The sequence below is a fragment of the Ambystoma mexicanum genome, chromosome 5q (assembly GCF_040938575.1).
Source record: "Ambystoma mexicanum isolate Mex_15411 chromosome 5q, UKY_AmexF1_1, whole genome shotgun sequence".
NCBI classification, from domain to species: domain Eukaryota; kingdom Metazoa; phylum Chordata; class Amphibia; order Caudata; family Ambystomatidae; genus Ambystoma; species Ambystoma mexicanum.
The window spans coordinates 1,306,949,669-1,306,967,042 of NC_090933.1; the positions used below are offsets into that span (position 1 = coordinate 1,306,949,669).

The 17,374-nt window shown below is 58.5% G+C and overlaps 1 non-coding gene across 1 annotated transcript; it reads left to right on the forward strand.

Annotated features, from left to right (window-relative positions):
- Nucleotides 1-16,852: 16,852 nt before the first annotated feature.
- Nucleotides 16,853-17,003, forward strand: LOC138499382 (5.8S ribosomal RNA). Its single transcript, XR_011279389.1, has one exon. It is a non-coding gene; the product is annotated as a 5.8S ribosomal RNA (ribosomal RNA).
- Nucleotides 17,004-17,374: the final 371 nt, after the last annotated feature.

Below are 17,374 nucleotides of genomic sequence, written 5' to 3' on the forward strand. Positions count from 1 at the left end.
TTTCCCCTGAAGGGATTCTTTGCCTCACCTCAGTGCGTGTCCGTGGGGGTCTGTAGTCTCCTGACTGACTGACCAGGCCTGTCTGCTGCACTCCTCCGTGCCAGGGGCGTGTGTGGCCTTTCTGCGTCGTGGTGCGTGTATCTACTGACTCCAAGGTGTCAGGAGTTCATGGTGGCAGTTCCTTGAGGTTGCCATAACTGGAACCGGCACCTCCGTCGTGTTAGATGAGCGTGTGATGAAGGAAACGGAGAAAGAGAAAAAAAAATTATTTTTTTTTGGGCGGGGGGGGGGTTTTGTGTGTAGCCCCTCACCCCCCCCCCCCCCCCCCCGGTTTCCAAAAATTGATGAATTATTATCGTGGCAATCAGCTGGTTGTGCCAGTGTATCGGTTTCCTCGTCCCTCATCGCCAGTGTTGTGTTCGATCCGCGGCCCTGCGAGGCCCGGGGATAGAACGTGTGAGGCCGCAGAGGTGGGCCTCAGCTACACAGCTCCGGCAGTAGCAAATAACGACACACACACGCTTGTTAGGTCGGAATGCCCCGGAACTGCCTCCTACTCTCGGGGGCGGGACTTTTATTCGGGCGCCCGGCGTCACCGCGTTGCGGGACGCAGGGCAGATACAACATCTCTGATGGGAACTAGGCTTCTCAGTTTGAGTAGGCTAGTTCCCATTATTATGCAGGACTTGGCTACTAGGGGAGCAAAAAGGGCCATTTCTCTAATGGGAACTAGCCTTCTCGGTATGAGTGGGCTAGTCCCCATTATTATGCAGGACCTGGCCAGTAGGGGAGCAAAAAGGGCCATTTCTCTAATGGGAACTGTGGCGTTGATTCTTTAAGGGCACGCAACGGGGTGACGTTCACTCCGTCGCGTGCGCAGTTAAATAAACGGGGCGTGCACATCACAATCACCGGGGAGCCCACACTAGCAAGATCGTTGTCTCCGTGTCTCTGTGTCACGGGGGTTGGGGGGGCTCACGGACAGCGGAATCCGGACACCGCCAACAGTGGCGACGAGTGGCGGGATCACTTCCTGGAACAGGCGGAGACATTCGCTCGTAGCGTAGATGATCCTACGTGAGCGCTTCAGCGAATTCTGACCGCGGAGAGGGGAGAGACGCACGCGGCCGGCGGCCATTTTGATGAATAGGCCTCGGATACTCACGGCTTCATAACGAAGCGTCGATGAGCCATCCGGACATAATTTTTGGGCATTCCAGCGGCGGACAGCCACTGGAAACAGCATGTGTCAATTTTAAAATGAATCATTGACATTTTCACTGTTTTTCACCGAGTAGATGGGTGAGACTCCATTGGAAGCCTGCTGAATGCACTCGGGGTCTTCTCCCCTGCTCAATTTTTGGACGCTTCATTGTCCTGCCTGCTGGCTGGAGCGGTACATCCACGAGGGGCGCATCTGGTGAGAGGCAGAATTTAGACCGTATCAGGAGGCTGCTTGCTGGTGGTGAGTTGCGGCCCCATTAATCATATAATCTGGGGTGCCTGTGCGCTATCCACCATGAGTCAAGCTGCTGCTGCTGCTCCTGCTGCTCAGCCTCCGCCCGCCCTCCCGCTGAAACCACCTGGGTCCCTACAGCCAATGCCTGAGTTTGATACCTCGGGCGCTCCATCAAGCCTGGGACAGAGGTGGAAGATGTGGATGGATAGACTCGAGATGTACTTCAGGGCCACGATGGAGACGAGCGACGACAGCAAGCTGGCCACTCTCCTGTACTCTGCTGGCCCGGCAGTGCATGAGATTTTTCTGTCCCTGCAGCTGGCGGATGGGTCGTTTGCGGCGGCAAAGGATGCACTCCATAATCATTTTCTGCCAATGGCCAATGCAGATTATGAGCGTTTTCTCATGGGGACGGCTCGACAGAAGGATGACGAGACTCTAGATGTATTCTACGGGCGGCTGCGGAGACTGGCGGCGCCATGTGCGTGGAACGACCCTGAAGTCATGATTCGCAATCAACTCATTCAGGGGTGCGCCTCTGGGAAACTGCGGCGCCAGATATTGCGCGAGCCTGGTATCACCCTTCCCCGCATCTTAGAACTGGGAAGATGCCACGAAGTGTCTGAACTGCGGGCGACCAGAATGGAAGCTAGTGCCCGCCCAGGCAAGGTGGAGGAGGTCTGCGCGGTCGGAAGAGGCCGTAGAGCGAGGCGCCCCATGAACACTCAGGGCCCGCGCCCGCCTGGGACTACCTCCTCGTGCCCAAGGATGCACTCCATAATCATTTTCTGCCAATGGCCAATGCAGATTATGAACATTTTCTCATGGGGACGGCTCGACAGAAGGATGACGAGACTCTAGATGTATTCTACAGGCGGCTGCGGAGACTGGCGGTGCCATGTGCGTGGAACGACCCTGAAGTCATGATTCGCAATCAACTCATTCAGGGGTGCGCCTCTGGGAAACTGCGGCGCCAGATATTGCGCGAGCCTGGTATCACCCTTCCCCGCATCTTAGAACTGGGAAGATGCCACAAAGTGTCTGAACTGCGGGCGACCAGAATGGAAGCTAGTGCCCGCCCCGCCCAGGCAAGGTGGAGGAGGTCTGCGCAGTCGGAAGAGGCCGTGGAGCGAGGCGCCCCATGAACACTCAGGGCCCGTGCCCGCCTGGGACTACCTCCTCGTGCCCAAAGTGTGGGTACGATCTCCCGCACCCGGCTGAATGCCCTGCGACTGGGGTGAAGTGTGGTAGGTGCGGAGGCGCGGACCATTTCGCCAGGATGTGCCGATCTGCAGCTCCCAAGGTAGTGCCTAGGGGGCCTGTTCGAGACGGTTTCTTCCGACCCCAAAGGGCGTCCAACATTGCTCAAGTGGACCAGGGTGACGAAGGGGCCCCTCAGGAGGGGGAGGAGGAGGAAGAGGATGATGAAAACGTTTTCTTTGTGTCCAGTGTGAGCATGCTGAAATCCCGCTCCAAGAGACAGCCCAGGTGCAATGTGCTGGTCAATGGAGACTCTATACCAATGCTAGTAGCCACCGGGGCGTCCGTGAATGTGATGGCCAGACAGCACTATGATACCATGCAGGCCCCGCCCACGCTGACCGCGCTGAGAGCACGCATTTTCGTTTTCGGCGGCGACCAGCCCCTTCCCTTGGACGGCGTGTTCGTGGCTGATGTTCAATATGGCGACTCACATATCCGGGCCAGGTTCTATGTCACACCGGTGAGTGACAACACTGCTTTGCTGTGCTGCGGCCGAAGCTCTGGGAATTGTAACATTTGCATATTCAGTGTACCTAGACGACATTCAGGTACTCCTGGCCAAACACAGCTCCCTGTTTGAAGGCATTGGACAGTTGGTGGGTGAGCCGGTCCAGCTCCACATCGATGAGTCGATCCAACCAGTGGCGCTGAAGCACCGGCGAGTTCCTTTTCATCTCGAGGATCTGCGTGGACATGCGACTCCCCAATAAGGCCATAAAGAGGGAACGGCACTTGACCCCTACCATCGATGATATTATAGCGGAACTGCAAGGGGCGAGGTTCTTTTCCAAACTGGATCTGAGAGCAGGCTATCACCAGGTGGTCCTGCACCCCGAGTCCCGCTACATCACAACGTTTACCACTCATCGAGGTCTTTACCGATATAAGAGGTTGAGTTTTGGGGTGTCTTCCGCGGCGGAGGTGTTCATAAGAGGAGCACTGGCTGATCTGGATGGAGCATGCCAGGTCGGAGACGGAGCATCTGGCACGCCTGGCCAAGGCCTTGGAACACCTTCGCTCGCTGGGACTCACCCTGCACAAGGACAAGTGCGAATTCCTGAAAACAACGATCGAGTTTTTTGGATTCGTATTTAGGGCGGATGGGGTGTCGCCGGACCCCTGCAAAGTGAGGGACATAAAGGAGGCGCGTCCGCCAGAAAATGTTGCGGAGGTGAGGAGCTTTTTGGGCATGGTCACTTACTGTGGCCGTTTCATCAGGAATCTGGCGTCCCGTTCAGAGCTGTTGAGATCTCTCACGAAGAAGGACACCGTCTGGCAGTGGGGCCCCCTTGAGCAGGCGGCATTCGATGATATCAGAGGTGCCTTGGCGGCGGACGACACCATGGCGTTCTTCGATCTGAGCCTGCAGACAGAGATCGTAGTGGATGCCAGCCCCTATGGCCTGGGGGCAGTGCTTACACAAGTGGGGAGTGACCAGGAGATTCGACCCATAGCATACGCCAGCAAGGCGCTCTCCGACACCGAGCAAAGATACTCCCAGATTGAAAGGGAAGCCCTGGCGGTGCTGAGGGGTTGCAGACATTTTCGCCTCTACATTCTAGGGCGTCCCGTGACTGTGGTCACGGACCACAAACCGCTGTTGCCGATCATGGCGGGCTCATCATCCCGTCCACCAGTGAGAATAGAGCGCTGGATGCTCGCCCTGCTCGAGTATGGAGTGTCATTGACATATCGTCCAGGGGCTAACAACGCGGCGGACTATCTCTCTCGACACCCAAGAAGGGACTTGCAGGAGTCTACGTCAGCTGAAGAGGCCGACGAACATGTCCGCCTGGTCGTGGAAACGGCCACCCCAAACTCCATGCAGGTGGAGGAGCTGGAGCTCGCATCAAAGAGCGACAAGTGTTTTGCCATCCTGAGGGAACCAATGCAGAGGGGCACCTGGAAGACGGTGCTGGAGGCGGTGGAACGCAGGACATGTGAAGCCAGAGTGGCTCTCGAGCAGTTATGGAGAGTGAGAGAAGAACTGACATTCTCGGAGTCGGGGCTGCTACTAAGGGGTGAGAGGATCGTGGTGCCCCAGGCCAAAGTTGCACAGGTCATCGCCTTGGCGCACCAGGGCCACCAAGGGGCGCCCAAAACAAAAGCTCGCCTCCGCCAGAAGGTGTGGTTCCCGGAGCCCGAGCGGAAGGTGGAAGCATTTGTGGCGTCTTGCGTATGGTGCCAGGCTGCGGCACCGGCCCAGCGGGAACCGTCCATTGAAACGATGCCAAGAGGGACCAGGCCATGGGAAGTAGTGCACGCAGACTCCGGGTCCACGTCGAGAGGCACTCACTTCCTAGTTGTGGTGGACGAGTGGTCTCGATACCCGGAGGTCGAGTTCATAGAGTCCGTCGCATTTGAGAACGTGGTGGTGGCGCTGGAGAAGATTTTCGCCACCCATGGCCTGCCCTCTGTGCTGTGCTCCGACAACGGGGCACCATAGTTTTGCCGAGCTCATGAGGGAGTATGGCATTCAGCACCGGCGGGTAACCCCACTGTGGCCCCGGGCCAACAGGGAAGCAGAGCGCATGATGCGCACCCTTAATAAAGTCTTCAGGATTGCCCACGGAAAAGGCGAGTGCTTGCAGAGGGCCCTGTATGTCTTCCTGCGGGGATATCGGACCACACCTCACTCCTCAACGGGTGTAGCACCGGCGGAGGCTCTCTTCCAAAGATGCCCGAGAGACGTCATACCGGAGGTGGCTGACAGGAACCCCGCCGTCATTGACAATGAACAGGTCGAGGAGAACAGACGAACAAGGACGCAGATGGAAAACATCCGGAGGGGCCTGAGACCCCCACACATCGCTCTGGGGGATGAGGTGCTGGTGAGGAATCGCCACCCACAAGGCAAGTTATCCCTCACGTATGAACCCGCCCCCCTAGATGTCGTGGCGGTGAAGGGCTCTATGGTGACAGCCTCTGATGGGACGTCGTCCGTGACTAGGAATGCTTCCTTCTTCAGGAGAATCGGCGACCTGAGAGTGGACAGCCCGGACAACCGAGAGGGTGAGGATGCCTTGGATGAAGGTGTCTCTGTGTCACGGGGGTGGGGAGCTCACGGACGGAGGAATCCGGACACCGCCAACAGGAACTAGCCTTCTCTGTGTGAGTGGGCTAGTTCCCATTATTATGCAGGACTTAGCCACTAGGGGGCAGAAAAGGGCCATTTCTCTAATGGGAACTAGTCCACTCACACTGAAGCAGCTATTTCCCATCTGAGAAATGACCCTAACAACCGATGGTCCGTTTCTCGGATGGGAACTAGTATCAACCGTATGTTAATACCACGGTAGCGACTAGTTCCCATCCGAGAAAAGGACCATAGCAACGGCCCGCCCCCTCGTTGTCACGTGACCTCTGATGTCATTCGTGTGCTTTCCAGAGCAGAGAAGCGGTTCCGGAGCACGTTCAGTAAGCGGGCTGGGGCTGAGCGGGAATTTTGAACGCTCTGGCTGCCGCCGGTGCAAGTGCAACCGGACCCTGCCAGCCTTTGGCTAGCAGCGTTTGGGGTTGGCATTTCAACACCGGGAACATTTCTAGGAGGCCCTGGAGAGTCCTGAGCGGCAAGGCTCTGGCTGCCAGGCTGCAGGAACAGCAGCAACCCGTGTGCTTTTGGCTGGCTGTAAATTGGAATTTTCTTCCGGATACCGTGAACGTTCCTGCAAGACACCCGATTTAGACAAGGGAGCAGGAAATTACATTTACTTTAAAAATCATGCTCAGCTATTCAACATGAAAGGTATGGAGGGCTAAGAAAAGGAATAGAGAGACAGTGTATGCTGTGTTTAACTGATCAACGGGGGTTAATAGAGTGATTTAATGTTTTATGAGGGTGTGATTATTAGGATGCGTGGTTTTAGAGGGGGTTGGCTGGGGCTATCTGCGTGTGATTCGGGATGGCACACAGGCATCTGTTGCAAGGGGGAAGGGGCATCTTGCTATTCGGAAGAAGGATCAGGCATTATGTTATTTGACTAGAGGGAGGGATTGGGCATCTTGCTGGGGTCTGAATGGTTGGATAGGGGCATGCTGGTGTAGGTCTGGTGGGTTGAGCCACTTTTGCGTGGCTCTGGAGAAAGGGGGCAAATTGGTGTGGGTCTGGAGGGATGGATAGGACATAGTGGTGTGGGTCTGGGTGAGGGATAGGGACAGTGGTGTGGGTTGGGGTACATTGGTGTGGGTCTGGGGAGGGATGGAGGACATGGGTGTGTTTCTGGAGGGAGAGATGGGGCACAGTGTGTCTGGAGGGTGGCATGGGTCATCTAGGTGTGGATTGGGAACTGGAACGGGGCATTTTGGTGTGGCTCTGGAGGGAGGTGATGGGGCACATTGGTGTGGCTCTGGAGGGAGGTGTTGGGGCACATTGGTGTGGATCTTGGCGGAAGGATTGTGCACATGGGTATGTTTCTGGAGGGAGAGATGGGGAACAGTGGGTCTGGTGGGTAGCATGGGTGATCTAGGTGTGGGTTAGGAGGTTGGACGGGGCATCTTGGTGTGGCTCTGGAGGGAGGTGGTGGGAGCACATGGGTGTGTTTCTGGAGGGAGAGATGGGGCACAGCGGGTCTGGAGGGTGGCATGGGTCATCTAGGTGTGGGTTGCGAAGTTGGATGGGGCATCTTGGTGTGGCTCTGGGGGGAGGTGGTGGGGGCACATAGGCGTGGATCTGGGCAGAGGGATGGTGCACATGCGTGTTTCTGGAGGGAGAGATGGGGCACAGTGGGTCTGGAGGTGGCATGGGTCATCTAGGTGTGTGTTGGGAAGTGGGATGGGGCATCTTGGTGTGGCTCTGGAGGGAGGTGGTGGGGGCACATTGGTGTGGATCTGGAGGGAGGTGGTGGGGGCACATTGGTGTGGATCTGGGTGGAGGGATGGTGCACATGGGTGTGTTTCTGAATGGAGAGATGAGGCACAGTGTGTCTGGCGGGTGGCATGGGTCATCTAGGTATGGGTTGGGAAGTGGGACGGGGCATTTTGGTGTGGCTCTGGAGGGAGGTGGTGGGGGCACATTGGTGTGGCTCTGGCGGGAGGTGGTGGGGCACATTGGTGTGGATCTTGGCAGAGGGATGTTGCACATGGGTGTGTTTCTGGAGGGAGAGATGGAGCACAGCGGGTCTGGTGGGTAGCATGGGTCATCTAGGTGTGGGTTAGGAAGTTGGACGGGGCATCTTGGTGTGGCTCTGGAGGGAGGTGGTGGGGCACATTGGTGTGTCTCTTTGGGGAGGTGGATGGGGCACATGGGCGTGTTTCTGGAGGGAGAGATGGGGCACAGTGTGTCTGGAGGGTGGCATGGGTCATCTAGGTGTGGATTGGGTAGTGGGACTGGGCATTTTGGTGTGGCTCTGGAGGGAGGTGGTGGGGGAACATTGGTGTGGCTCTGGAGGGAGGTGGTGGGGCACATTGGTGTGGATCTTGGCGGAAGGATGGTGCACATGGGTGTGTTTCTGGAGGGAGAGATGGGGCACAGTGGGTCTGGTGGGTAGCATGGGTCATCTAGGTGTGGGTTAGGATGTTGGGCGGGGCATCTTGGCGTGGCTATGGAGGGAGGTGGTGGGGCACATGGGTTTGTTTCTGGAGGGAGAGATGGGGCACAGTGTGTCTGGAGGGTGGCATGGGTCATCTAGGTGTGGGTTCGGAAGTGGGACGGGGTATTTTGGTGTGGCTCTGGAGGGAGGTGGTGGGGGCACATTGGTGTGGCTCTCAAGGGAGGTGGTTGGGCACATTGGTGTGGATCTTGGCGGAGGGATGGTGCACATGGGTGTGTTTCTGGAGGGAGAGATGGGGCACAGTGGGTCTGGTGGGTAGCATGGGTCATCTAGGTGTGGGTTAGGAAGTTGGACGGGGCACATTGGTGTGGCTCTGGAGGGAGGTGGTGGGGCACATTGGTGTGGCTCTGGAGGGAGGTGGATGGGGCACATGGGTGTTTCTGGAGGGAGAATTGGGGCACAGTGGATCTGGAGGGTGGCATGGGTCATCTAGGTGTGGGTTGGGAAGTGGAACGGGGCATTTTGGTGTGGCTCTGGAGGGAGGTGATGGGGCACATTGGTGTGGCTCTGGAGGGAGGTGATGGGGCACATTGGTGTGGATCTTGGCGGAGGGTTGGTGCACATGGGTGTGTTTCTGGAGGGAGAGATGGGGGAACAGTGTGTCTGGAGGGTGGCATGGGTCATCTAGGTGTGGGTTAGGAAGTGGAACGGGGCATTTTGGTGTGGCTCTGGAGGGAGGTGGTGGGGGCACATTGGTGTGGCTCTGGAGGGAGGTGGTGAGGCACATTGGTGTGGATCTTGGCGGAAGGATTGTGCACATGGGTATGTTTCTGGAGGGAGAGATGGGGAACAGTGGGTCTGGTGGGTAGCATGGGTCATCTAGGAGTGGGTTAGGAAGTTGGACGGGGCATCTTGGTGTGGCTCTGGAGGGAGGTGGTGGGGGCACATGGGTGTGTTTCTGGAGGGAGAGATGGGGCACAACGGGTCTGGAGGGTGGCATGGGTCATCTAGGTGTGGGTTGCGAAGTTGGATGGGGCATCTTGGTGTGGCTCTGGGGGGAGGTGGTGGGGTCACATTGGCGTGGATCTGGGCGGAGGGATGGTGCACATGCGTGTTTCTGGAGGGAGAGATGGGGCACAGTGGGTCTGGAGGGTGGCATGGGTCATCAAGGTGTGTGTTGGGAAGTGGGATGGGGCATCTTGGTGTGGCTCTGGAGGGAGGTGATGGGGGCACATTGGTGTGGATCTGGAGGGAGGTGGTGGGGGCACATTGGTGTGGATCTGGGTGGAGGGATGGTACACATGGGTGTGTTTCTGGAGGGAGAGATGGGGCACAGTGGGTCTAGACGGTGGCATGGGTCATCTAGGTGTGGGTTGGGAAGTGGAACGGGGCATTTTGGTGTGGCTCTGGGGGGAGGTGGTGGGGGCACACTGGTGTGGCTCTGGAGGGAGGTGTTGGGGCACATTGGTGTGGATCTTGGCGGAAGGATTGTGCACATGGGTATGTTTCTGGAGGGAGAGATGGGGAACAGTGGGTCTGGTGGGTAGCATGGGTCATCTAGGTGTGGGTTAGGAAGTTGGACGGGGCATCTTGGTGTGGCTCTGGAGGGAGGTGGTGGGGCACATGGGTGTGTTTCTGGAGGGAGAGATGGGGCACAGCGGGTCTGGAGGCTGGCATGGGTCATCTAGGTGTGGGTTGCGAAGTTGGATGGGGCATCTTGGTGTGGCTCTGGGGGGAGGTGGTGGGGGCACATTGGCGTGGATCTGGGCGGAGGGATGGTGCACATGCGTGTTTCTGGAGGGAGAGATGGGGCACAGTGGGTCTGGAGGGTAGCATGGGTCATCTAGGTGTATGTTGGGAAGTGGGATGGGGCATCTTGGTGTGGCTCTGGAGGGAGGTGGTGGGGGCACATTGGTGTGGTTCTGGAGGGAGGTGGTGGGGGCACATTGGTGTGGATCTGGGTGGAGGGATGGTACACATGGGTGTGTTTCTGGAGGGAGAGATGGGGCACAGTGGGTCTGGACGGTGGCATGGGTCATCTAGGTGTGGGTTGGGAAGTGGGACGGGGTATTTTGGTGTGGCTCTGGAGGGAGGGAGTGGGGGCACATTGGTGTGGCTCTCGAGGGACGTGGTCGGGCACATTGGTGTGGATCTTGGCGGAGGGATGGTGCACATGGGTGTGTTTCTTGAGGGAGAGATGGGGCACAGTGGGTCTGGTGGGTAGCATGGATCATCTAGGTGTGGGTTAGGAAGTTGGACGGGGCACATTGGTGTGGCTCTGGAGGGAGGTGGTGGGGCACATTGGTGTGGCTCTGGAGGGAGGTGGATGGGGCACATGGGCGTGTTTCTGGAGGGAGAGATGGGGCACAGTGGATCTGGAAGGTGGCATGGGTCATCTAGGTGTGGGTTGGGAAGTGGAACGGGGCATTTTGGTGTGGCTCTGGAGGGAGGTGATGGGGCACATTGGTGTGGATCTTGGCGGAGGGATGGTGCACATGGGTGTGTTTCTGGAGGGAGAGATGGGGGAACAGTGTGTCTGGAGGATGGCATGATGTCATCTAGGTGTGGGTTGGGAAGTGGAACGGGGCATTTTGGTGTGGCTCTGGAGGGAGGTGGTGGGGGCACATTGGTGTGGTTCTGGATGGAGGTGGTGGGGCACATTGGTGTGGATCTTGGTGGAAGGATTGTGCACATGGGTATGTTTCTGGAGGGAGAGATGGGGAACAGTGGGTCTGGTGGGTAGCATGGGTGATCTAGGTGTGGGTTAGGAAGTTGGATGGGGCATCTTGGTGTGGCTCTGGAGGGAGGTGGTGGGGACACATGGGTGTGTTTCTGGAGGGAGAGATGGGGCACAGCGGGTCTGGAGGGTGGCATGGGTCATCTAGGTGTGGGTTGGGAAGTGGAACGGGGCATTTTGGTGTGGCTCTGGGGGGAGGTGGTGGGGGCACATTGGTGTGGATCTTGGCGGAAGGATTGTGCACATGGGTATGTTTCTGGAGGGAGAGATGGGGCACAGCGGGTCTGGAGGGTGGCATGGGTAATCTAGGTGTGGGTTGCGAAGTTGGATGGGGCATCTTGGTGTGGCTCTGGGGGGAGGTGGTGGGGGCACATTGGCGTGGATATGGGCAGAGGGATGGTGCACATGCGTGTTTCTGGAGGGAGAGATGGGGCACAGTGGGTCTGGAGGGTGGCATGGGTCATCTAGGTGTGTGTTGGGAAGTGGGATGGGGCATCTTGGTGTGGCTCTGGAGGGAGGTGGTGGGGGCACATTTTTGTGGATCTGGGTGGAGGGATGGTGTACATGGGTGTGTTTCTGAAGGGAGAGATGGGGCACAGTGTGTCTGGAGGGTGGCATGGGTCATCTAGGTATGGGTTGGGAAGTTGGACTGGGCATTTTGGTGTGGCTCTGGAGGGAGGTGGTGGGGGCACATTGGTGTGGCTCTGGCGGGAGGTGGTGGGGCACATTGGTGTGTATCTTGGCGGAGGGATGTTGCACATGGGTGTGTTTCTGGAGGGAGAGATGGGGCACAGCGGGTCTGGTGGGTAGCATGGGTCATCTAGGTGTGGGTTAGGAAGTTGGACGGGGCATCTTGGTGTGGCTCTGGAGGGAGGTGGTGGGGCACATTGGTGTGGCTCTGGGGGGGGTGGATGGGGCACATGGGCGTGTTTCTGGAGGGAGAGATGGGGCACAGTGTGTCTGGAGGGTGGCATGGGTCATCTAGGTGTGGATTGGAAAGTGGGAAGGGGCATTTTGGTGTGGCTCTGGAGGGTGGTGGTGGGGGCACATTGGTGTGGCTCTGGAGGGAGGTGGTGGGGCACATTGGTGTGGATCTTGGCGGAAGGATGGTGCACATGGGTGTGTTTCTGGAGGGAGAGATGGGGCACAGTGGGTCTGGTGGGTAGCATGGATCATCTAGGTGTGGGTTAGGATGTTGGGCGGGGCATCTTGTTGTGGCTCTGGAAGGAGGTGGTGGGGCACATGGGTTTGTTTCTGGAGGGAGAGATGGGGCACAGTGTGTCTGGAGGGTGGCATGGGTCATCTAGGTGTGGGTTGGGAAGTGGGACGGGGTATTTTGGTGTGGCTCTGGAGTGAGGTGGTGGGGGCACATTGGTGTGGCTCTCGAGGGAGGTGGTCGGGCACATTGGTGTGGATCTTGGCAGAGGGATGGTGCACATGGGTATGTTTCTGGAGGGAGAGATGGGGCACAGTGGGTCTGGTGGGTAGCATGGGTCATCTAGGTGTGGGTTAGGAAGTTGGACGGGGCACATTGGTGTGGCTCTGGAGGGAGGTGGTGGGGCACATTGGTGTGGCTCTGGAGGGAGGTGGATGGGGCACATGGGCGTGTTTCTGGAGGGAGAGATGGGGCACAGTGGATCTGGAGGGTGGCATGGGTCATCTAGGTGTGGGTTGGGAAGTGGGATGGGGCATCTTGGTGTGGCTCTGGAGGGAGGTGGTGGGGGCACATTGGTGTGGATCTGGAGGGAGTTGGTGGGGGCACATTGGTGTGGATCTGGGTGGAGGGATGGTACACATGGGTGTGTTTCTGAAGGGAGAGATGGGGCACAGTGGGTCTGGACGGTGGCATGGGTCATCTAGGTGTGGGTTGGGAAGTGGAACGGGGCATTTTGGTGTGGCTCTGGGGGGAGGTGGTGGGGGCACATTGGTGTGGCTCTGGAGGGAGGTGTTGGGGCACATTGGTGTGGATCTTGGCGGAAGGATTGTGCACATGGGTATGTTTCTGGAGGGAGAGATGGGGAACAGTGGGTCTGGTGGGTAGCATGGGTCATCTAGGTGTGGATTAGGAAGTTGGACGGGGCATCTTGGTGTGGCTCTGGAGGGAGGTGGTGGGGGCACATGGGTGTGTTTCTGGAGGGAGAGATGGGGCACAGCGGGTCTGGAGGGTGGCATGGGTCATCTAGGTGTGGGTTGTGAAGTTGGATGGGGCATCTTGGTGTGGCTCTGGGGGGAGGTGGTGGGGGCACATTGGCGTGAATCTGGGCGGAGGGATGGTGCACATGCGTGTTTCTGGAGGGAGAGATGGGGCACAGTGGGTCTGGACGGTGGCATGGGTCATCTAGGTGTGGGTTGGGAAGTGTGACGGGGTATTTTGGTGTGGCTCTGGAGGGAGGTGGTGGGGGCACATTGGTGTGGCTCTCGAGGGAGGTGGTCGGGCACATTGGTGTGGATCTTGGTGGGGGATGGTGCAAATGGGTGTATTTCTGGAGGGAGAGATGGGGCACAGTGGGTCTGGTGGGTAGCATGGGTCATCTAGGTGTGGGTTAGGAAGTTGGACGGGGCAATTGGTGTGGCTCTGGAGGGAGGTGGTGGGGCACATTGGTGTGGCTCTCGAGGGAGGTGGATGGGGCACATGGGCGTGTTTCTGGAGGGAGAGATGGGGCACAGTGGATCTGGAGGGTGGCATGGGTCATCTAGGTGTGGGTTGGGAAGTGGAACAGGGCATTTTGGTGTGGCTCTGGAGGGAGGTGGTGGGGGCACATCGGTGTGGCTCTGGAGGGAGGTGGTGGGGCACATTGGTGTGGCTCTCGAGGGAGGTGGATGGGGCACATGGGCGTGTTTCTGGAGGGAGAGATGGGGCACAGTGGATCTGGAGGGTGGCATGGGTCATCTAGGTGTGGGTTGGGAAGTGGAACGGGGCATTTTGGTGTGGCTCTGGAGGGAGGTGGTGGGGGCACATCGGTGTGGATCGGTGATGGGGCACATTGGTGTGGATCTTGGCGGAGGGATGGTGCACATGGGTGTGTTTCTGGAGGGAGAGATGGGGGAACAGTGTGTCTGGAGGGTGGCATGGGTCATCTAGGTGTGGGCTGGGAAGCGGAACGGGGCATTTTGGTGTGGCTCTGGAGAGAGGTGGTGGGGGCACATTGGTGTGGCTCTGGAGGGAGGTGGTGGGGCACATTGGTGTGGATCTTGGCGGAAGGATTGTGCACATGGGTATGTTTCTGGAGGGAGAGATGGGGAACAGTGGGTCTGGTGGGTAGCATGGGTGATCTAGGTGTGGGTTAGGAAGTTGGACGGGGCATCTTGGTGTGGCTCTGGAGGGGGGTGGTGGGGGCACATGGGTGTGTTTCTGGAGGGAGAGATGGGGCACAGCGGGTCTGGAGGGTGGCATGGGTCATCTAGGTGTGGGTTGCGAAGTTGGATGGGGCATCTTGGTGTGGCTCTGAAGGGATTTGGTGGGGGCACATTGGTGTGGCTCTGGGGGGAGGTGGTGGGGGCACATTGGTGTGGATCTGGACAGAGGGATGGTGCACATGCGTGTTTCTGGAGGGAGAGATGGGGCACAGTGGGTCTGGAGGGTGGCATGGGTCATCTAGGTGTGTGTTGGGAAGTGGGATGGGGCATCTTGGTGTGGCTCTGGAGGGAGGTGGTGGGGGCACATTGGTGTGGATCTGGGTGGAGGGATGGTACACATGGGTGTGTTTCTGGAGGGAGAGATGGGGCACAGTGGGTCTGGACGGTGGCATGGGTCATCTAGGTGTGGGTTGGGAAGTGGGACGGGCATCTTGGTGTGGCTCTGGAGGGAGGTGGTCGGGTCCCATTGGTGTGGCTCTGGAGGGAGGTGGGGGGGCACAATGGTGTGTTTCTGGAGGGAGGTGGTGGGGTACATTGGTATGGCTCTGGAGGGAGGTGGATGGGGCACATGGGCGTTTTTCTGGAGGGAGAGATGGGGCACAGTGGGTCTGGAGGGTGACATGGGTCATCTAGGTGTGGGTTGGGAAGTTGGACTGGGCATCTTGGTGTGGCTCTGTAGGGAGGTGTTGGGGGCACATTCGTGTGGGTTTGATGGAAGGGATGGGGACATTGGTCTGGGGAGGGATGACCGCATATTGGTGTGAGTCTGGAAGGAGGGGACGGGGCACATTGGTGTGGGTCTGGGCGGATGGGGGCATACTAGGATGGGTGGTTTTAGAGGGGGTTGGCTGGGGCTATCTGCATGTGATTCAGGATCGGCACATGGGCATCTGATGCAAGGGGCATCGTGCTATGTGGAGGGAGGATGGTGCATTATGGTATTGGTGTAGAGGGAGGGATGGGGCATCTTGGTGTGGTTCTGAGAGGAAGGGATGGTGCACATGGGTGTGGGGCTGTAGGGAGGGATGGGGACATTGCTTTGGGTATGAAGGGAGCCACAGGACACATTGATGTGCATCTGGAGGGAGGGATGGGGCACATTGGTGTGGGTCTGGAGGGAAGGATATGGGCTCATTGGTCGGAGGACGGATAGGGGCATCTTTCTGTGTGGAGGGAGCACGGGCCATCATGGTATGTGCCTTGAGGAAGGGATTGTGCATTGTGGAGTCTGGATCGGAGGGGGCATTGTTGATATGGAATGGGCATATGATGGGGGCATGTCAGGGAATGGTGGAGCATGTGGGTCAGGGCTGGAGCGCTCTGGTGGGAAGGAAGGGGGCATCTGGGTGTGAATGGAGGGATGGGGTATGTTTGTCTGGAGAGAAGGAGGTTGGTTTATTGGAGTGGTGGGAGCATGTGTGTGTCGAAGGGATGGGGTAATCGGGTGTGGGTATAGAGAGAGGGCGAATGGCGCCATCTGAGTGTGGAGGTAGAGATGAAGCATATGGGTGTGGCTCTGAGGGGTGGAGCATCTTGGTGTAGGTATGGAGGGACGGGTGTTGGTGTCTTTGTGGGTTCGGATGGAGGGATGGTGGCATGTAGGTCAGGAGGGAGGTGGCATTTGAATCTGGAACGTGTTTGGAAGGAGAAATGGGGCATTTGAGTGTGAATGGTTTCTGCTTGTGGGTGGGGGCATAAAGGATCATTAACAGCTGAGCAGCGGGAGGGAGTGCCTTGCGCCCGACCTCGGTTGCATCCCAGACGTGCACACCCACAGCCCGGGGCACCTCTCGCAGAGCGGTCCGGTGCGCGTGGTCAACCAGCCCCCTCTCCTCACTGAGCCCGCATCTGCGCTGGCCGGGGGGCGCACACTCCTCTCTCTGACCTGCCAGCGGCTGGGCATTGGTGGGGACACCCCGGTCACCAGGGAAGCCCTGACTGGGGGCAGCCGGGAGCCGAGGGAAACCTGACTGCTCTCGAGGGGTGCCTCCCCAGGCAGACAGGCACCCGGGCAAGCCAGGCATGAGCCATGGTGCAGCTGGCTCACTTGACGGTGGGCGTCAAGGTTCCAGCCGCCCACATCTGTGTGTGAGCAATGGCCAGGCCCGCTGGCACAGTGGGTGACCTTCCCTCTTGCCCAGGTACCTGGAGCTGGGTCCTATGCGGCCGGGCTGGGGTTTGAAGACTCTAGTGGTCCCACCAGACCCCCTGTCTGTGCTGTCTCTGGCCTGCCTCGTTGTCCATCTCCCAGCCCCCCTCCCAAAACGGAAGTGGAAGTGGAAGGGGTCGGGGAAGGATGAGTGGATCGGGCTGTGTGGGCAGGTGGCAGAGCGGCCTACCTCCACCCCCCTGGGAAGCACTGTGCTGCTGCAGCTGGCGGTCAGGCTGAGCACCTGGATTATTATTTTTTATTTTTGTGAAACCACAATGGTTTCAGCCGAGGTAGACAGGGAGCTGGGCTGTCCTGCCACAGCCAGCGCTGCCTCCCCCAACCTCTCCTGCACCGGCAGGGTCAGGCCGACGTCTAGGACAAAAAAAGTTGCCTGTGGCTCTTGGCGGTGGATCACTCGACTCGTGCATCGATGAAGAACGCAGCTTGCTGCAAGAATTAGTGTGAATTGCAGGACACATTGATCAACACTTCGAACGCACCATGTGGCCCTGGGTTTTTCCCGGGACTACGCCTGTCTGAGGGTCGCTTGTACATCAATCGCCCCGGGGTTCACTCCCATGGGCGTGGCTGGGGCTGTCGCAGGGACCCCATTCCATTCATCCCCCTAAGGTCAGACCCCGATCAGCACCGTCGCTGGATCCTTGGACCTGGCGCGCAAGCTCATTGCCGACGCGTCCTGGTTTCCCCAGTTTCCCCACCTCATGCTGGTTTCGGGAGGGAAGGGTGGCCGACGCGCCCCAGATGTGGTGGCGGCGGCAGCAGGCTTTAAAAAAGCCTGGCGCACCTTCACCCTACCCCGGGGTACCTGGCCGTGCTGTGTGTGGCTGTCTTTGGTGTCCCGCGGCTGCCGGCGCAGGATGACCATGGAGCACGGACCTCGTGACCATGTGGGCTTC